At 45.5% G+C, this 15,774-nt stretch overlaps 1 protein-coding gene across 2 annotated transcripts in view; it reads right to left on the bottom strand.

Moving 5' to 3' along the window:
• The window catches only part of LOC121002330 (sodium-dependent neutral amino acid transporter B(0)AT2-like), a 54,500-nt gene extending 40,564 nt beyond the window's left edge, over positions 1 to 13,936 (bottom strand). For both annotated transcript variants that reach the window (XM_040433758.1, XM_040433747.1), the window contains exon 1: positions 13,819 to 13,936. The gene's annotated coding sequence lies outside the window, so the exon portion shown is untranslated. The remainder of the gene's footprint in view (positions 1 to 13,818) is intronic.
• Between the last annotated feature and the right edge of the window lie 1,838 nt (positions 13,937 to 15,774).

The following is a 15,774-nucleotide window of genomic DNA, read 5'->3' as shown; positions in this document are numbered from 1 at the left end:
CTCTGATGGGCATAGTGAGTTCATGGAAGTTTTTATTTTTTGTCACAAGTTAGTGGAATATGAGACTTTGTAAGAAAAAAAAAAAAAAAAATCATCATTTTCCACTAACTTGTGACAAAAAATAAAAAGTTCTATGAACTCACTATGCCCATCAGCGAATACCTTAGGGTGTCTACTTTCCGAAATGGGGTCATTTGTGGGGTGTTTGTACTGTCTGGGCATTGTAGAACCTCAGGAAACATGACAGGTGCTCAGAAAGTCAGAGCTGCTTCAAAAAGCGGAAATTCACATTTTTGTACCATAGTTTGTAAACGCTATAACTTTTACCCAAACCATTTTTTTTTTACCCAAACATTTTTTTTTTATCAAAGACATGTAGAACAATAAATTTAGAGAAAAGCTTATATATGGATGTCGTTTCTTTTGCAAAATTTTACAACTGAAAGTGAAAAATGTCATTTTTTTGCAAAAAAATCGTTAAATTTCGATTAATAACAAAAAAAGTTAAAATGTCAGCAGCAATGAAATACCACCAAATGAAAGCTCTATTAGTGAGAAGAAAAGGAGGTAAAATTCATTTGGGTGGTAAGTTGCATGACCATGCAATAAACTGTGAAAGTAGGGTAGGTCAGAAGTGTAAAAAGTGGCCTGGTCTTTAAGGGTGTTTAAGCTATAGGGGCTGAGGTGGTTAACCAACCGTTGCTTTATTAGATCTGATCCTTACTGCCAAGGGACTACCTCAAGTAATAGGCGTCTAAGGCTACTTTCACACTTGCGGCAGAGTGATCCGGCAAGCAGTTCCGTCGCCGGAACTACCTGCCGGATACGGCAATCTGCATGCAAACGGACAGCATTTGTAGACTGATTCGGATCAGTCTCACGAATGCATTGCAAGAATGGATCCGTCTGTCATACGGACAAACGGATCAGTTTCTATTTTTTTTCACATTTATAAAAGGTCTGAGCATGCGCAAACCGGAAGGACGGATCCGGCATTGCGGTATTTTTAATGTTGGATCCGGCACTAATACATTTCAATGTAAATTAATTAACGACTGAACTGAAGACATCCTGATGCATCCTGAACGTATTGCTCTCCATTCAGAATGCATTAGGATAAAACTGATCAGTTCTTTTCCAGTATTGAGCCCCTAGGACGGAACTCGGTGCCGGAAAAGAAAAACGCTAGTGTGAAAGTACCCTAATACAGAAAAATGGCTGGTAGATAGTGAAGGCTTCAAAAAAGTGACATATCCCTGTAGTGTCCTACACAAGCCTCCCCCACAGTTACCCTGTACTCCTTGCGGGCCTCTCTACTAGTCATTTGTCATGGTCCTATGTCTCTGCACTGGCAGGATGCAGCCACGTTTTATACTTGTAGTATTCTGTGGCATCACTATAAAAGGTTCAATAAAGCTATCTCAGAAGATGAGAGCGCTGCAAGCCCCGAGAGGAAGATCTTCAGATGTTACCTGCTAATAATGGCCTAAACACATATTGAGATTGTGCTGTGGTTTTGCTGGGACTTCTGAAAGCCGTGCAGCATTTGAATAGACCCTAAAAATTTCGATCGGTGGAGGTCTGTGTGCTGACACCCACAGCGATCGCTATCGTATTCTCTCTCCTTGCTGCTCAGGATGGAGTGGAGATGGGACTATTGACTTTTATGGAACCTAGAGGTCACACTACATTTTTTCTGGAAGAGTAAAAAATACTCTTCTTACCATTTTTGAGGAGTATTTTTAGGCGAGGAGGAGTACAAAAATTGCAGTTATTTATATATTATGTAGGCCTATATAACATTAAGATGTTGCTATTTATGCAGGGAAACCATTACCAGTCTCCTCTATAATGTCTTCCATGCAGAAATAGCAAATTTTGACCATTTTACATTTCTCTCTCAGAAGACTGAATCCCTACCTTTCTTCAAGCACCAAATCTGTCACGTAGGGATCGGAGCGGTTGATTGTGCAAAACTCAATGCAATACGAATTGAACAGGGGCGTCTGGTCGTTATGGCAGGGAGCAGTGGGTGGGGTCTGGGACGAATACACAGGAGGCAGTTATTATACACAGTATATTGGACTGTTATACAGTACGGTGTACCCTATAGTCCTCTCTGTGGTCTCTGGACACTGCGCTCCAGACATAAAACATATGGGAAAATAGACCTCTCAGTGGTCCAGGGTACTTAGGCTACTTTCACACTTTCGTTCGGGGTTCCGCTTGTGAGTTCCGTTTGAAGCCTCTCACAAGCGGCCCCGAACGGATCCGTACTGCCCCAATGCATTCTGAGTGGATGCGGATCCGCTCAGAATGCATCAGGATGGCTCCGCTTGGCCTCCGTTCCGCTCAGCAGGCGGACATCCGAACGCAGCTTGCAGCGTTCGGGTGTCCGCCCGGCCGTGCGGAGCTAAACGGATCCGTCCAGACGTACAATGTAAGTCAATGGGGACGGATCCGTTTGAAGTTGACACAATATGGTGCAATTTCAAACAGATCCGTCCCCCATTGACTTTCAATGTAAAGGCTGGACGGATCCGTCCCCCATTGACAGATCCGTCTGACTAACTTTCACACTTAGAATTGTTTCTGAACTATAATGCAGACGGATCCGTTCTGAACGGATCCCAACGTTTGCCTTATAGGAGCGGATCCGTCTGTGCAGACACCAGACGGATCCGCTCTGAACGCAAGTGTGAAAGTAGCCTTACATAGAAAAACAAATAGCCAAGAGGCTAAACAAAACCCTGTTTCTGACCCTTATGTTAAAGCAGAACTTTCATTGGATTGCTCTAATACCTAAACACCTAAAGGAAAAAAAGAATTTTAAAAACCTGCTGTTTCTCTAGATGACCTTTTGTTGATAGTAGTGTTAATAGAGTCTCAAAGGTTTATAAAAGTAGGGTACCTATGAGATTTTAGCTACGCCCCTGCACGTTTGAACACAGATCCTTACCTAGACAACTATTACACCCACTTAGCAGTGTCCATTTCCCCATTCACTATGTCATGGTACAGGAGTGACTTGCTTGCCACGTTTTACTTCCTAGAAACCATTCTCCAGGAAATTCTCGGTGACAGCGCACAAGTTACACCGGACTGTTACAATGGATATAGATGCCTCATTCCTTGGACAGCTCCAGTGTGGATACTCCTTCCTGGTGATCGGAGCTAGGCCAATCCATGTGATGAAGCAAGAGACAAAGGATTTCCCATGCAACTGCCGGATGTGAAGGAACAGGCCCAGCAGGTGAACCAGAACACTGCTAAGTAATGGAGAAGAACAAACGTCGAGAAGGATGTGAGGGAATGGTGAAAGCCAGCAAATGCTGTATGAATAGCTGGAGCCTGACGGACCTTGGTAACAGACATGGGTGGAATAAGTTCTAATAAAACAAGCATTTGTATGGAGAACCATCCGTGCAGCTGGAACGTTATCACACCTTCTTTTGCTGCTACAACAGCATGGTCCCCACAGCTCCCACAGGATTACAAGGGAGATGTTTCCTTCCCTCTATTGTCTGCAATGGGTTTTTTGCAATCTGTCCAGCAAATTTGGTCCAGACATGACCATGACAATTTACAGTACAGAATACATACGGATGGCAGTTACAAAACCTGTTAAAAAGGTCCTCAAAAATAAGCAGATGGCAAGGTGTCCAACTGCTGGGAACCCCAACAATTAGCAGTCAATAAAATTAAGAATTAAATGGTTCCTGTAGAAATCAGCAGGTTGCCCATGTCACACACAGATGTCCTGGGTATACTTTGTGGCTACTCCAGCTGAGGAAAGTACCAGAAGAGAGATTTCATCATATATGAAAATGGGTCGCCGCCCCCCCCTTGTATCACAAACCTTCCTGTCACTTTAAATAACTTTATTATGCACTATAATCAACTAGATCACTTAAAGGTGATTGTGGACTGAATAGCTTCCTAGTGAGACAATGTACACATAGAAGCTGGTCATGGGGCCACATTATGGTGGGTAAAACGGAGAACATTTTACAACCATGTGGCACTATGTAGCAGATGCATAGTGGAAACAAAACCTTAGGCTACAAATTCAGAAGAAATGAAGAACACGATAGGTGATTACATTGGCAAAGTTCTATAAACGTGGGCAACCACTGGGAGGAGTAAAGAGGTCCTGGGGCTAAATCACCGAAGCCCAGTATGCAACATCAGAGCGGAGTTGGACTATCCCAATTAACTGCACGGACATCTAGACTATGTACACCACCTGGCCTCCCCTGCATAGAGGGGATGAGAAGGTTGCACTTGTACACAGGCTCTTGTGCCTGAGGCACCTGCTAGTTCGGACTTCAGCAGATGGCTTAGAGGCCACAGCTAAGCAATATCTTATCATGGGAATATCCCTTTAAGAACGGCAAGACAAAATTTGTAAAATTCCACCAGGCATAATGTTTTATCCATCCTTTTCCTAAGCTGCCTTCAACGTGTTAAAACATGTTCACTACTAGTATTAAATAATCTGTAATCCCTGTACAATGTAAAATATGATCATCTGAGCCAATCTACAACTCCTATATCCCACACCGACCTCCAGCTTCATGAATGTTAACCTACTTGGGAGCACAAAGGTGAAGATGCTGTAATGCAAGAAGCTTAGACCCAAACTTTGTCAATGCTACAAGTACACATTACAGTACAAGACACCCAATGGCCACCCAATCCTCCTTACAGGGTCTCAAAAAGTCAAATAAGAATGCTTAAGCCCTCTGTACCTGTGGTAGTTTCTTCTATCTGCAAAGACCAATCACCATGATGTGAAAAAGACTGCAGTGGGAAAATGCCAACAGATGGGACCAAGAGAGCTCAGGGTTCCTCATATTCACACCACCTTTCCAGACTGAAGAAAAGGGACACTTTTGGCAGATACCTCAGATACAATCTCTTTCCCACGATCTGTCAGATGGTAGACACCCTTTTAGTTCTGTTCAACTAGCTTGGGTATAGAGGAGATACAGTATTTCATAAGAAGCATAGTAAAGCGATGATACCACTTACCATCAAAAAAGACCTGGAACGTTCTAAAAAAATATGCAAGTCGTTTCATACCTTGAGGAGAGCAGTGCTCCAGTAGGATGGCTGCGTATCTAGTAGAAGGGTTGAAGGAACCCAAGGATGGGCAGAAAAATGCAATCAATTAACCAATTCACACATGTACAGTAATGTTCAACTTGGAAGTATGGCATCTAGTTTGTGGTTGCATAGTTTCAACAACTCCACTACTAGTAATACACAAACAGTGAGCAAAAATATCCAACCTCCATTTCACTTTGAAGGCCATACAAAGAAGGGCAAACTATCCTTGGAAGTCAACAATTACCCGTGCCATCCACTGTTTACAATGGCCTATATTCAACTATCTAGAGGTTAGAGTTACGAGTCCCAATTTCAGCCCCATCAAATACCTTATGAAAGGGTGACAGTAAAACCCAAGTGATAGAGAAGGTATCACAAGCTTGTGAAATGCCCCAGCAAAATCACCGCAACAACAAAGGTGTTCAGTTTCTTACTTGAAGGACGGTTTTAAAGTCTACGTCTACAACCTTCTAATGCTTTCTGCAAGCCAGGGTGAAAGTGGTATCTGCAGACCTTCAAGGGAAAACCCTGCATGAGACTCCCTCCTGACCCTCCCCCATTGGTATACATCCACAACTCATGACATCAGGTAGGAATGAGGTTTTTACTTTCTTCTGTCCCGTGACAGCATGACATACAAGAGAAAGGTCATATGTATCACGGAGAGAACTGGTGCAGAATTATTCACAAGAGAAATGATATTAGTAGTATTCTCCTTTTCCAGATAACTAAACTGCATTTCGGGCACTTTTTAACCATTTAGTTCCCAACGACAAAGACAACCTTTAACTATATTCCCTCTACGGTTCGGCCCTCCTCAGCCTGTTTGCAGTCACACGATCACAGCCACCCTTCCTTCCTCCAGTGACGGTGACATCCTGTGCACCCATCTGAAGGGTTCGTTGTGCAAAGGAACTCCCCCAATGAATGCCATGTCATCAACCTGTGTCGCACACCGGGCAACTGTAAAATACATAAATGGGCAAATATATGACAGTCTACATCTGCTAGTAATGTATAGCAGACAAGTGACCAGTTATTGGCCGAGAGGCCATTTCCTTTTGAGCCAAGAGGGACCAGGACGTAGAGATCAGCAGGAAATGGGAAGCGAGAAAATGGGGCAGCGGGAGATCAGCTGGACAACCCTTTTCACTTGAGAGTCGCTTTTCCTAAATTCTTTAGTAGCAGGGAAGAAGATATGTGCTCCAAAAACTATGAGGTGGTCTTCACATGACTTCTTAGGCTTTATTCACACAACAGTAGGACATGTCCTATTTTTTGATAGCCAGTATTCATCGTCCTTTAAAAAACAGACACGTGAATACACCCACTGACTGTCATTGTTCTGAAAATTGACTGAGCTATAATCAGTGACTCCAGATTAGCTAGTCAGATATCCAGGTCACCATGCTTTACACTACAGGTCTGCTCAACCCTTGGTTAGTCAGCACATGGAATGTAGGACAAGTACAGGATACCTACAAATCTAGAAGCAACTAAGGCCTCTGTCACACGAGCGTGACGGATTGGCTCCGGATGCGTTCAGTTTTTTCTGAGCGGGTGCAATGCGTTTTTCATTCGCGTGATAAAAAAACTGAAGGTTTACAAACAACATCTCTTAGCAACCATCAGTGAAAAACAAGCAAGTGCGGATGCAATGCGTTTTTCACTGAAGCCCCATTCACTTCTATGGGGCCAGGGCTGCGTGAAAAACGCTAACTATAGAACATGCTGCGTTTTTCACTGTTTCTTCTTTTTTTTTATTTCCCTGTCCATCTCATTGAGGTGGATGAACATGCTCAGTTCAATACTTCAATTGTCTCCTGAGCTGTGATAGGGAGAGAGCTGCAGCGTAAAGCACACGCCCACTGAGCTGCCAGCTTGATATAAATCTAGAAGAGCAACTGGAACAATGAATGTGGAGATCTCTGGATCCATGTGCGGTATAAGGCTGGTTCTAGCTTTCTTAGAAAAAGATTGACATATACTATATGATGTCTGATTTTTTTTTTTTATTATTATTATTTTTTTATATTAATCGTGGCATAACCTCTTTAGTGGACTTTTATTTAATGTGTATGCCCAGCTTAAAAACCAGCAAATTTAAGAAAGGAGAACACGGACCAATGTGTATACCATCCAAGAATACAGAGAGAGAGTCATTGGTGGCTGTTTTATCATTTAGGTATTTGATGGAGAAGCCTCAGTAAGGCCTCATGCACACAAACGTCTGTTCCGCATCAATGGGTCCGCCAAAAACCCCCCCAAAAAAAACAGAAGTTACTCTGTGTGCATTCCGAATGTCCGTTCCGCAAAAAAATAGAATATGTCCTATTATTGTGCGCATTACGGACAAGGATAGTACTGTTCCATTAGGGGCCAGCTGTTCCGTTCCGCAAAATACATACGATCGTGTGCATGAGGCCTAAACCTGAGTCACACCCTAGGAAGAGGAAACTTCTATCTGATACCTTAAGGCCCCTTTCACACGAGCGAATTTTCCGCGCGGGTGCAATGCATGACGAGAACGCATAGCACCCACACTGAATCCTGACCCACTCATTTCAATGTGTCTGTGTACATGAGTGTTGTTTTTCACGCATCACTTGTGCGTTGCGTGAAAATCGCAGTATGTTCTATATTCTGCGTTTTTCACGCAGCGCTGGCCCCATAGAAGTCAATGGGGCTGTATGAAAAACTCATTGCATCCACAAGCAAGTGCAGGTCCGATGCGGTTTTCACTGATGGTTGCTAAGAGATGTTGTTTGTAAACCTTCCGTTTTTTATCACGCGTGTGAAAAACGCATCAAAACGCATTGCACCTGCGTGGAAAAAAACTGAAGAACTGAACGCAATCGCAGACAAAACTGACTGAACTTGCTTTCAAATTGCGGTCCGTAATGCATGGGCAGCAACTGTGAGGGTCGCCGCATGCGGATCGCGGACCCACTTGAATAGGGTCCGCAATCCGCATCAGACTGTCCGCACGGCAAATAAGTAGTGCATGCCCTATTTTTTTTTGCGATGCAGAGGCACGGACAGAAAACCCACAGAAACTCTGTTCCGCATTGCATCTCCCGGATTGCGGACCCATTCAAGTGATTACACGGCCGGGCAACGGCCGTGTGCATGAGGCCTTACTGTACTGTACAATTGCGGTCCCCAATGAACGGGCGTCATCCGTGCAGCAGGACGGACCCATTTAACTTGATTGGGTCCATGGTCTGTCCACACCGCAAAAAAATATGACATGTCATTTTTTTTGTGGTGTGGAACAACGAAAAGAAACACCACGGAAGTACTCTGTAGTGCTTCCGGTGTTCAGTTCCGTGACTCCGTTCCGCATCTTCAGACTTGTGGACCCATTCAACATGTCCTATCTTTTTGCGAAACGGCCGGATTGTGGACCCATTAAAGTGAATGGGTCCGTGATCCGCTGCCCCACCGTGGGTGTTCGTGGATTGCGGCCTGCAATTTGCGAGCCGCAGCACGACCACGGGGAGCACACGTTCGTGTGCAAGTGGCCTTACTGAAATCCATGTAGTGCCCAGTCCTCCAAAGAAGCCCCTCATAAGTGGTAGCTGGTTCCGGATCCAGATCCTGAAGTCTGTGCTGAATCTTAAGGTCCATTCACACATCCATGTGTGTTTTGCGGATCCACAAAACACGGACAGCGACAATGTGCGTTCCGCATTTTGCGGACCGCACATTGCCGGCACTAAGAGAATATGCCTATTCTTGTCCGCTATTGTGGACGAGAATAGGACATGTTCTATTTTTTTCAGGATCGGAATTGCGGACCCGGAAGTGCGGGTCCGCAATTCCGGATCGGGGCCGCACGTCGTGCGGCCCCATAGAAATTTATGGGTCCGCAATTCCGTTCCGCAAAATGCAGAATGAAATTGCGGATGTGTGAATGGAGCCTTATCTGAAGGAACAAACTACTTAAAGGGGTTGTGTACAAGGCACTTACTAATGTATTGTTATTGTCCATATTGCCTCCTTTGCTGGCTGGATTCATCTTTCTATCTCATTATACACTGCACGTTTCCATGGTTATGACCACCTCTGCAGCACAGATATGAGGTGGTCAGGACGGGAGATGCTGTATGCATGCTCGCATGGTCACGGCCACTGCACTTTTTTCTATAGTGTGCAAGCACAGCCACAGTTGATGGATTGCAGGGTGGTCGTAGCAGGTGATACTAGGGAGGCTTGTCCCCATCGTGGCCTGCTGTTAGCTGCCTCTCCCCCTTCCCCCGCTGACGGGAAGTGGGGTAAGTATAACCTATATGAGGGGCCCAGGCATTGGGGGAGGGGTCATTATAGGGGTCTTTAAATGTGAAGCCAGACCTCACGGTGGGCACTAAATCTCTCACTGTACATTCTGCAATGTGCTTTTAGAAGCCCGACCGTCCCATAAAAACCACTGAACTCACCTTTAAATTATTCCGAGATAAAAATAACCCTGTTCCTGTAAGTAGATATGGATGAAGAATGCGGGTGGTGAAGAAACGGTCTTTAATTTACCAAGTGAGATGCATGGCGACTACATTTTCCTCAGGCACACCTGGTAATTACAGACCAGAGCCGTACCCTAAGCTGGCATGTCACTTCACACGCTCACCCTCCCTCCCATGAAGCTGACCAGTAAGTCTATTTTTCTGTGCCCAGTGTCAAGTATCTGTTGAGCAAAGGTCATTTCTCAAGTCATGGTAGTCCTTCCGTTGACATAAGCTTGCACATATCATGGATAATGGACAAAATCCTTAGGCATTATAGCTAAATGGTAAGGTGCCCCTTGGTGGCCAGGTGAAAAGAGCTAATGCCACAAGACTCAAGGGCAGAGGGCAAATATGTAATGTCCAGTACCTGTCGGTATGACCTCTGTGAGGTGCATGAGGGAAGCCTGACTGGTCCGGCGTCTATTGTTGGGTATATCGGATTCCTTTTCGGCCCAGCAGATAAGACTAGTAGCTGACACATGAATGCTTATTGATGGGGGAGTTATCTAAGGCATAATGCCAGCTTACGGGTGCTGTCTCAGCCTAGATAAAGGTGGCACATCACCAGGATATGCTGATAATGTCTAACCTCTGCAAATCACAGCACATTGCGGATCCGTTTTAGATATCAGACCCCGGCATATCAATGGTGGCATCCTCTTGCTGTGGAAATTTAGGATTACATGGCACCTATTCAAGTAAATAGGCAACTATGTAATATGATACATCATCATGTTCCCCCTGCAGTGGGACTAACACAGGAGTTTGAGTGAGGGACCCTCTAGGATGCCTAAATGTCCTCATAATTCAAAACCCTACTGGGGCGTCACCTCTTGGCCAGCTGTAATCCCTATGGACGACTATCCTGTTGAGAAACGTTATAGCCGGCTTCTCTCGGCCTGAACTGACTGTTCACAGGGAACTACAGATTGCCTCCTAATAACGATAAGGCCCCTTTCACACGAGCGAGTTTTCTGCGCGGGTGCGATGCGGGAGGTGAACGCATTCCACCCGCACTGAATCCGGACACATTCATTTCTATGGGGCTGTGCACATGAGCGGTGATTTTCACGCATCACTTGTGCGTTGCATGAAAATCGCAGCATACTCTATATTTTGCGTTTTTCACGCAACGCAGGCCCCATAGAAGTGAATGGGGCTGCGTGAAAATCACAAGCATCCGCAAGCAAGTGCGGATGCGGTGCAACTTTCACGCATGGTTGCTAGGAGACAATCGGGATGGGGACCCGATCATTATTATTTTCCCTTATAACATGGTAATAAGGGAAAATAATAGCATTCTTAATACAGAATGCATAGTACAATAGGGCTGGAGGGGTTAAAAAAAATAAAAAATAATATAACTCACCTTAATCCACTTGATCGCGCATCCGGCATCTCTTCTATCTTCATCTTTGCTGTGCACAGGAATAGGACCTTTGATGACGTCACTGCGCTCATCACATGGTCCGTCACATGATCCATCACCATGGTAAAAGATCATGTGATGGACCATGTGATGAGCACAGTGACGCCATCAAAGGTCCTATTCCTCAAAGAAGAAGACAGAAGAGATGCCGGCTGCGCGATCAAATGGATTAAGGTGAGTTAAATAATTTTTTATTTTATTTTTTAACCCCTCCAGCCCTATTGTACTATGCATTCTGTATTAAGAATGCTATTATTTTCCCTTATAACCATGTTATAAGGGGAAATAATACAATCTACACAACCTTGAACCCAAACCTGGGTTCGGGTCTGGGTACTACATTCAGTTTTTTATCATGCGCGTGCAAAACTGAACAACGGAACAGAATCGCAGTCAAAACTGACTGCAATTGGGTACCTACTCGCGCGGGTTTGCCACAACGCATCCGGACCTTACCTGGACACACTCGTCTGCAAGGGGCCTAAGACTTGGCGGACTCGTGGATAAGGAAATATCCCCGTTTCTTTGAACACATGTATGATGGGCCTTCTGGAAGTTTCCAGGTTCATGGTGCTGTCAGTACAGTAAGACGCTTCCTGCCAGTCCACAGGCTGCCCGCTCTTCCGTACATGAGTACTAAGGCACAGATGACTATAGCTGGTGCCCACCGGACTGTAATAAAACCCTGGGTCATAATAAGCAATAGCAGTGATTCACCAGCTTCCTTCTCTTAGGATATAGATGGTGGAAAATTCCATTAAGGTCTCATGCACACGGCCGTGCAATACACAGGGCACCGGCCGTGTGCACCCCGCATCAAGGATGCGGACCCATTCACTTCAAGGGTGGCTGCAAACCCAGGGATGCGGTGCGGAAGCACGAATCGGAACTCCACGGAAGCACTACGGAGTTATTCTGTGGTGTTTCTGGCCGTACCTCCGCACCGCAAAAAAGTAGTGCATGACCGTCCCATGCGGATCGCGGACCCCATTCAAGTGAATGGGTCTGCGATCTGCATGCGGGTGCCCGTGCGGAGTTCGTGGGCATGAGCCCTAATACAGAGTCACGGTGCCAAGAAATCAGCACAAAAACTGGATTAATGTGGCGGTATAAGGCCTCATGCACACGACCGTATGTATTTTGCAAAAAATACGGACGACATCCGTGTGCATTCCATATTTTGCAGAACGGAACAGCTGGCCCTTCATAGAACAGTACTATCCTTGTCTGTAATGCGGACAATAATAGGACATGTTCTTTTTTTTTTTGTGAAACGGAAATACGGACATACGGAAACGGAATGTACACGGAGTAACTTCTATTTTTTTTGCGGACCCATTGAAATGAATGGTTTCGTGTACTGTCCGCAAAAAAAAAAAAAAAACACGGAAAGAAAATATGGTTGTGTGCATGAGGTCTAAGGCAGAGAAAGGTGTGGTTCGAGTACTTTTTAAGCCCCCCATGCCCAATCACTACCCTCAGCTCTGTCAAAAAATCTGGTTAATATGATAATGTGGCATGACAACTCCACTGACAAGCTGTGGTCGCAATCATATTACTATAGATTAAAGTGGAATATTGCTCGCTATCGCCACTAGTGTAATCCGATGGTAGCATGCAACCTACACTAGTAGACGGCGGCATATACAATTCTCTACGGTTCTCCTATGAATCCACTTACAGAATACAGACTGCCACCTGCTCTGTAAGGACAGCGTCCATGCTTTACTTTCAGGAGACTCCAGACTGTATACTAGGGTATACATTAGGAATAAGTAACGTAAGTGCGAGGACGAATCTGGCTTATATAACTATGCCCTAAAGCGATCATCTACTTTGCTATGACTGAGAATTCCTGGTCAGCCCCAGCCTTCCTAGAAACCGTCCAATGTGTACAGTAACCTGCTCCAAGCCACCGACCATCTCCCCTACACATGACCAAGAAGAACGCACCGTCCCTATGAGAAGACGATAACCTGAACACCCCGGCCATTACTACAGATATGAGGGACAGCGTAACCTTGTCCGGGACTCCCACAGGAGACTGGAATGTAAATAACGTTCCCTATCGTACGCCGGAACCACAATAACCGCACTACATAAAAACACATGGATCCTATGTAACACCCCAAGATGTTGAGAAACTACTACTTTCAGTATGCTCAGCAATGCGGTGAATGCTCGCTCTGCACATCAACCTCTCTGTCACCTGATATTTTGCGATGGATCAAAACGGGATGTATTTTACATGTCATCCCTGAGATAAGCGGCGTCGGGGGATTCTAGCAGACGATTATCTCCCTCCTATAGAAAGAGCATAATAAGGGGGTGTCAGAGAAGGTCAGTCATTTACAAATACCAATAAAAGTACCGCAACATACCTCACGACAACATAATATCCTGCGCAATATTGAGAGAAAAACGTAACCATCTATTTCTTTCTCCATCGTTTCAAAAAAGGTTTTCCTTGAATTTAAAAAAAAAAAACTGGCGGCTGCATAAATAATGTCAGTCCCATATCTAGGAGGCACAAAAAATAAGAAATAAAAAATTATGTAACTTTAGGACAGCCCGTAACCTAGCAACAGCGGCACTCCTGCACAAGTGACCACAGTAAGGGGACCATCAGGACCCCCTGACATGGACACGTCACAGCATTCTCCACAGTCACGTCCTAAAATAGCATAAAGCTAAATGTAACCCACTGCCCCTGGCAGCGCCACATGCTTTCTTTGACAGCACGTCAGTCGGGTACTGTAGTAGTATACGTACCTGTCAGGCCGTATTATTATCAGTGGGGGAAATTATCTGTACGCAACCCGCCGGACCTCCAGAATAATGACAGTAGAACACGCGTGGAAGATATGCTACAAACACTAGAGAACCGGCTCCCACAGTCCCGCCTCCATTTGTTGTCTCCATTGCCACTATATGCGAAGCGCCGGGGTCTACGGTAAGATGGCGCCCGCTCAACCATAAGTTATTGCATCAGCCAAATCTTATTGGAGAATGAGTCCTCACCCTAAAGACAGCGTGTGCCAGGGCAGCCACGTGTCACCCTGCGGCTCTGCTGGTCCCTGTTTTCATCTGTGGCACGAGGGTATATTGGGGGACTGCAGGGTTATAACGTTGTCACTCATTGCCAAACGTGCAGCCTTTATTTCAGGTCGCTGTGGGGCAGCATTTTCAATGAAGGCATGTGAATCAGGAGTAACTGTCAGGCTGCATTCACACATGTGGATTTTTTTGCAGGATTTCTCAGAAAATCTTTTGTTGTAGAATTTTACTGAAAATCAGTTCTATTCGTGTGAATGGAGCAGCAGCAAGCTCATGGATTTCTGCAAGCCCCATATAGGTGACTGTAACCAAATCTGTAGGGTGTGAAGAGTACACCAGTATCAAATACCCCACCCCCAATTTCATAGTAAGCAAAGAGGCAAACCACACCACTGCGTTAATTGTTTTTGACGTTAATGGGGTTTTCCAGGCTTTTAATATTGATGAGCTACCATCAGGATAGGTCATCAAAGTCAGATCGTCATACAGCTGATCGGCCAAGTGTCGGACCCCCAGCGATCTGACATTGATGACCTAAGGATAGGTCATCAATAATAAAAGCCCAGAAAACCCCTTCATGACCCTGCCATATTTCACCTTAAAGGGGTTGTCCGGGTTCAGAGCTGAACCCAGACATACCTCCATTTTCACCCCGGCAGCCCCCCTGACTTGCGCATCGGAGCAGTTCATGCTCCGATGTTCTCCTTTGCCCTGAATTGCGCAGGGCAAAGGCATTTTTTGGAGATCCGGTGACGTCCTGGAGCTCTCCACAGGCCTGCCAGGATGCCCGGTGTCGTCACCGGCACTGATGGGCGGGATTTAGTGCTGCCCTAGCCAGTAAAAACGGCTAGGGCAGCGCTAAAGCCCGCCCATCAGAGCCGGTGACGCCACCGAATACACTGCCGGGCGGAGGTTTCCGCCTGGCAGTGTGTTATTGAAAACAAAAGAGACCTTGCTCTGCGTGATTTAGCGCAGGGCAAGGGAGCGCATCAGAGCATAAGATGCTCCGATGCTAGCCTCAGGGGGCTGGCTGGGGGAAAATAAGGGTATGTCCGGGTTCACCTCTGAACCCGGACAACCCCTTTAACCACCTCCGGACCGCTGTACGCAGATTCGCGTTCCGGAGGTGGCAGCGCTGCGCACAATCACGCATATACGCGTCATCTCGCGAGACGCGAGATTTCGCTCCAAGCCGGCAAAATTCAAAGAAGAAGTTCGTCACCAGCCTGCCAGCAACGATCATTGGCTGGCAGGCTGGCGATTTTTAAAAAATCCAATCAAAAGTCATATAACAGATCATATTAGTAAATATGATCTGTTATATGGCTTCTCTGCTCCTCTGCTGGTCCTTTTCGTCGGTTGGATCCAGCAGAGAAGCAGACTGAACTGTGAGTAGCACCAAACACTTCACTGTAGCCCCAGATCACCCCCCTGCACCCCAATTAACCCTTTGATCACCCCTTTGATCGCCCCTGTCAATCACCAGTGAAAGGAAAAAAAGTGATCAGTGTAAACTGTCACTTTTTTTTTTTCACTAGTATTGGCTGTTAGGTTTTAGGGATAGTTTAGGCCCCTTGGTTAGGTAGTTAGCGTGAGTTAGCGCCCAGCCCACCGCACCGCAGTTACTTTTATTCGCTGAATAGCGTATCGCTAATCAGCATTTGTACTTTT

Source organism: Bufo bufo, chromosome 1 (assembly GCF_905171765.1).
Source record: "Bufo bufo chromosome 1, aBufBuf1.1, whole genome shotgun sequence".
NCBI lineage: Eukaryota > Metazoa > Chordata > Amphibia > Anura > Bufonidae > Bufo > Bufo bufo.
This window is presented reverse-complemented; position numbering and strand designations above follow the sequence as displayed.